We start from the raw sequence: 6,521 nt of genomic DNA, 5'->3' as shown, positions 1-6,521 counted from the left end.
TTATCCCCTTTGTCTTGAGTTTAATTTCTTCATCTTCTTATCAGATTTCTAGCCTTTTGAACTCCAAATTTGTCCATCCATATTGGCCCATACATGTGCTATCCATTTAGTGCCCAAAACTGCTCCAAAATGCACCAAATTGCACTTTCTTGGTACTTTAACCCTTTGGACCTACAAACACACGAAAATGAGTTGAAATACTACATTAACTAAGAAATAATAACACAAATGCACAAGAAAAAGCTTGCTAAGTCACCTAAATATGCTCCTATCAATTTCATACGAATGTTGCTTGGAAAACTCTTAAGTTCCTTGCAATCTTTTAGGTTCAAATAACGCAACCCCATGAGATTATTAATTGAGGAGGGCAGTTCTTTAATTTTTTACCCACATAAATTAAGCATTGTTGGTTCCTCGATCACTTCTAATATATCTGGGAACTTCTCAAGATTAAAGCAACCTTCAAGATTAAGGGTTTTAAGAGATTCCATACAAATGTTGCTAGCTAGAATCTTAAGTTCTTTGCAATCATTCAAATTCAATAAAACAAGGTTTGTAAGAGTCAAAATAGATGGGTGAACCTCAACTAAACTTATACAACTTTGAAGAAGAAGCTTCTCAAGATTTGGCACATTTGTGAAGTCAGGGGTTTCCTTAAGGTATTCACAATAACTTAAGTTGATGAATTTGAACTTTTCTAGCGCTTGTCAAAACATCCAAGAAAACATGCATTACTTAATAAGACATCTCAGAACCCAAACATTTAAAATAAGGGTAAATTACATAAAACTACTTCAACTATTAGGCTAGTCACAACTTCATACCCCATCTTTAAAACATTTCAATGTCATACCTCATCTTACGAATTTGTTACAATTTCATACCTTCTGTCAGTTTGTCCGTCAATTCTTCCGTTAAATAGTGACATGGCTTGAGACAGGGCCCATTCTCTATTAAAAAATTAATAAAATATTAAAAAGTTAATTAAATATTAAAAAAAATAAAAAAATAAAATCATTTAATAATTTAATAATTTTTTTTTGCATGGGGGACCCACCCCTTATCCCCTTCACCCTTCTTCACTGCTTCCGTCTTCCCCTAACCTTCCTTCAACGCCAAAACCAGAACCCCCCGCCGCCCTCTCTTCCTCCATCTCCACCTTCCTCCCATGGCGCTCATCCACCTTCCCCTCCTACACACCCATCACCCTCACCAAATTAATCCTTGTAACCAATTTCAAACAAAATACCCCAATTCCACCCAAACTCTAACCCTAAATTTTGAATTCACCTATTTTGGAGAAAGCTTTGGGCTTTGTTCAAGGGTTTGTGGGTTTTGGCTCAGGGGATGAAAGGCGGTTGTGCTTGGGTTCTGGGGTCGAAGGAGAGTGGGTTCGATCGAGTTTTTCTGGGTTTTGGTTTGGGGTTCGGGAAAGGAGGCGGGGAGCAACGTTGAAGTGTCGCGGGGGCACGTGGAGGGGGAGCGATGGCGGAATCGACCAGAAGAGAAGAGAAAAGTGAGGAGAGAATCGGAGGAATCGATCACCTGCAAAAAAAAATTATGGGTTTTTTTGTTTCAAAATTTGTTTGTTTATGGGGAGAGAAGAGAAGAGTGGGGGAGTGGGATGAGTGGTCGGGGAAGAGAGGAGATGTTGGCACGAGTGGGATTTGGGTTTAGAGTGGTTTTGTTCCCATGCAAAAAATAATAATTAAATGATTTTTATTTTTTTGGTTTTTAATATTTAATTAATTTTTTAATAGAGAGTGAGCCTCATCTCAAGTCACGTCACTATTTAACAGAAGAATTGACAAACAAACTGACGAAATGTATGAAATTGGAACAAATTCATATGATGAGGTATGACATTGAAATGTTTTGAAGATAGGATATGAAACTGTAACTGACCCAATAATTAAGGTAGTTTTATGTAATTTACCCTTAAAATAAACATATGCTTGTAAATGACGATTGTACTTACCTGGGTTCCTTCCCAAAGTCGAACAATGAGACTATATTGCATGTCAAGGTCAACAAGACTTTTGATTTGAAAGTTGGATGGGAAATACTTAATGGGGAATCTAAACCAGAAGAGACCCCTCAACTCATGAAAAACAAGTTTTGAGTGCCCAATCAGGTCTTGTTTTCCGTAATAATTATGACGAATGATGAGAAGTCTCAGTTGAGTTATACCAACAAAAGCTTCAGCATTTAAGCATACCCACCTAAGTTCGAGAAATCCATGATTATGCTTTCAACTGCCTCTGTAGCCTGTACAAATCAAAGTGAAGGTTATGAATTTAATGCTTGTTTATTGAAGAGTAGTTTGATAATCATTTTGTTCAGCTTTCAAATTTTGTTTTGATTATTATTTTTTAAAGTCTGAAAATTGGAAACACATAACTTGTTTGGTATTTGTTTTTAATTTTCATTTAGAAAAAATATGAAATCCAAAAATTAAAAATTAAAAACTAAAATGGTTATAAAACCGGCCTAAGAAATAGATTTTGGTCAAAAAATTGAAGCTTTCTACGTACTAAACATTGCATAAAAAAATAAAAAAAACAAAAAAAACAAAAAAAAAAAAACATTCCCACCATATTTTAAGTTACACATGATGAACATCTTCATAACTCCGCAATCTACTTCGTCACCCAAGCTCTTTGATAGATTCTTGGTAAACTATTTTCTAACCCATTTCCTCTAGCGAATCATGCATCTCCAGTTCCCCACTCTCTGAGACAGTTATGAGAGCTTGCTCAATTAGAACTCTTATTCCAGTGTAAGGATAGAAATTACAAGTGTCCAGAATTTCAGTTGCATAGTCTTTCTTCATCCCTTTAAAGAAACATGCAATATCTAGAAAGATGCCCTTTTCTGTGTCATCTAGTCCATCGAAGCTTGTTTCAAGCACATCATGAATTCTCCTTTGCGGGATTTTCCTTATTTTTTTCTAAAACATCTTCCCACTCGCGTACAATTTTATCATCAAGTAAAGCTCCCAATACTTTGAGTGCAAAAGGCAGATCTTGAGCATATTGCATGACACGGCTTGAAAGATCTGGTGGGTTGGTTTGTTCTGAAAGCGTACTGCTTAAAGAGTTCTAGAGCTCCAAGATCACTGAAAATCTTGGCCTTATATATCGCATCAGCTCCGCTTAGTAATTATTGATCTCTAGTTATTATAATGATTCTACTTCCACCACCAAAACAAAGTTGCTTTCCGAGTAAGGCTTCAATTTGAGCTAATTTGTCTACATCATCAAGAACAACAAGAAATCTTCCCTGGCCAAGGCTTTTTAACATGACATGTATACCTTTATTCAATATGTCGAAGCTCTCCACCTTGTTGCCTGAGATACTATATAAAAGTTGCGTCTGCATATGTAGTTCGCCATGCTTCATGAACCCTCCTTGACACTTTCAAGAAAGCAACAGGCTTCAAATCGACAAGCGATTTCATCATAAACAGCTCTTGCGATGGTAGTTTTGCTTAAACCACCCATACCCCATATTCCAACAATGCGAACATCATTCGTTTCAACTCCAGGAGGATGTAATAATGAATGCATTTCATGCATGTGAGAATCCATTTCAACCAAGCCATTATCTTTGCTTGATGTTGATGAGATGTGGATCAATTTCCTAAAAACATCTTGTACAATTTCCTCAATAAGCTTTTGCATCATTCTTGTCAAATTTTAAAAAACAATATAATAACACCAAATAAGAATCAATGGTCGTTTTGGTAACTATATTGTTTTCACTTTTCTTTTTGAAAACCTAGATTTTGAGTTTTCAAATTTTGACCTTCAAGTTTTACAATTTTTCTTCAAATGTTCCCAACACTAACTGTTAGATCCTGCATATAGGGATCTAATGGGTCTTTACAACCGTTTTGCATAAAACTCGTAATGAGTATTTCTACCATTGTGGCCAGCTCGCAAGTTTTCATCTTTAAGTTTTAAAAGAAATAGAAACTTAAATCAAAATATTTATCAAATGACCCTAAACGTTACCAAAATCCAAAAATTATCCGCAAAGTAAAACAAATTAGAATTTACTCATAGTTTTGCGAATCCCAGCCGGATAAACTGGTGGCCGTTGTAAGAGTGGTTCTCCAGCTCCGAACCTCTTCTATTTCGGTGTTAGAATGGTCATTATGCTGAGCAAAAGCTTCCGCGAAACTTCTCTTAAGTTTACGAACATCAGACGGATCAACTTCGTAAAAAATGGGGAACACAATCTGGTTCTTGGTATCCTTGCATTCCAAGATTTCCACGAGTTTTTTCAAGCACCAAGTGGAAAAAAGCATAGTTTTGAGAGAAAACTATAATCGAAAGCCTTGACTCTTGAATCGCTATCAAGAGCATCAATGCAGGTGTTGATTGGTTTGTGATGCAGAGCTCTGTTAAGATGGCTTTCGAAGCCCCAGCGAGTGTCTTCCCCACTGAAATTGATGAACACATCGTATTTCCAATGAAGGCCAGAAGGAAGACAAGAAGCAGCCAATGGTCGCTAAAAGTGGCAGTTATAGGTGAGAAGGCTCATTGGGATTGCCCAGAAAGTGGCCCGTGAATTTGTGGCTATGGGTTTTCTTCGATTCGTTGGTCATTGGGTTTGATGGGTGGAGATGGCAAAACGTTGGGAGCATGGGTGCCCATGAAGAAACTTTACAAGCTTCCATTGAAACGAAGACGAAGGGAAAATTTGAATTGTCTTAGAGTGAGTGAGAATTAGGAGGTGTTAATTTTGCACATTTGGAAATGATGGAAGCAAAAGCAAGGTTGAGGAGCTGAGTGACTGGGTTTTGGCAGTTGCGCCAACCAAACAGAGGCTGCCAAAGTTTCCTGGCTTGTTTGGCAGGTTGGGCTCCTTGCCCATTATAAAGAAAGAAAGGCCTAATATATTGGGTTGAGAGACTTATGGATAATGTTAGGAGATTAAATTTTCAAACTAAATTTGCAAATCAAATGATGTGTCATCAATAGAAAATAGGGAGTTTTAACGAAACATTTCCGGTACTGCTCACTTTTAACGAAAAATCACATTTTTACCTTTCCCTGGTACTATTCACGACACCTTTATTTGCCCTTTTTCATTAAAACTAAAGTTTTTTTGGACTTTGTGTTAGTTTTCCTTAGAAAATAAGTACGTTAATTAATATTTAAGTAATAATTTAATCAGCAATGTCCATAACACTTGATTTACAAAATTTGGTATAAACTACGAAAGTCAAATATAAAACCTTTAACTAATAATGAATAACATTATACCGTACTGGTAAGTAACTTATTTTAAACAAAGTAAATATATTTTTCCAACAAAAAAAAAAAAACTAACTAAATTATTATAAACAAACCGAAAACTCCCACTTACAAATATTTTTTATTTATAAGTGTGACAACCTGTCCCTAATTTTATGAATTTATTAATTTAAAAAAAATGAATTGACGAAATGCCATAGAAGCAAGATTGTTGACTTTCGTTGACCATCTTTTCGTGATGCGTACAAGCCACTATTTTACCATATTCTTGGAGTACTCGGCGGTACGAACGCGTGCACAAGCGGAATCGAATTCAGAATTACGACGAAGATTTTACAAAACTACGAATCCAAAAAATACTTTTGTAAAAATTAGTATTTATTATTTTATACATTTCTCATAATTATTATATTATTATATTGTTATTGTAATATTATTTTGATGGGATATTTTTAATATTTTATTCATTTTTTAGTCGTAGGGCCCACATCTCACCAAACCCTTTACTCATCTCTTGCCACGTGCCTTCTTTCCCCATCTCTCAGACTCTCGAACTCTTTCCGTCTCTCACTCAACTCTTTTAGCTCCCTCTTGACTCTTTCTTTCTGTGATACGTATTTTATACGCACACAAACTAAACCCTATTTGTGACAATTGTAGTAATGATGTAAGTAGGGATCGTTCTAACCGGGGATTAACTAGGGGTGCTAATCTATTTTGAATTGACTTGAAAACACAAAAACTAAATGTAAAGACTCTTAACAAAACTACTATGACTCAGAATAGCTTTGAAAGACTCAAACTGCTCAAAACAAGTTCAAAAGACTCCGAATACTTAAAAACATAAAATAAGACAAATCAAATGATTAAGACTTAACAAAATAGGGGGGGATTGTGGTTGGACGAGATTAAACTAAACGGACAGATTATAATTTAAAACAGATAGTAAAGATGAATGTGATGAAAATATGGATGATGGAATAGCTAAGGGGTTCTTCTTCACACATGTTACATTTGCATACAAGATTGATTTTCGGTTGGTCTTTCGATAAATTATGAAACTCAATGCTCCAAGTTAATTAGGTCTGCTTAAATTAACTTTCAGATTTCCCTAGATTCGTTGGATTGAATGGAATACGCATTACAACCAAATTATTCTTAATCAAAGTCCCTAACTATGGAATACGCATGATAGAGACGTTCAACAAAGATCATTAAGTTCAATGAAAATTATAAGTGTTGACGAGGCATTCGTTA

General features: G+C 35.5%; 1 pseudogene; it reads right to left on the bottom strand.

The window, feature by feature from the left end:
• Positions 1 to 209: 209 nt before the first annotated feature.
• LOC137734285 (disease resistance protein RUN1-like) lies at positions 210 to 4,881 on the bottom strand (annotated as a pseudogene).
• Between the last annotated feature and the right edge of the window lie 1,640 nt (positions 4,882 to 6,521).

Source organism: Pyrus communis, chromosome 5 (genome assembly GCF_963583255.1).
Source record: "Pyrus communis chromosome 5, drPyrComm1.1, whole genome shotgun sequence".
Classification (NCBI taxonomy): domain Eukaryota; kingdom Viridiplantae; phylum Streptophyta; class Magnoliopsida; order Rosales; family Rosaceae; genus Pyrus; species Pyrus communis.
Note: the sequence above shows the minus strand (reverse complement) of the source record. Positions and strands in the feature narration are given on the sequence as shown.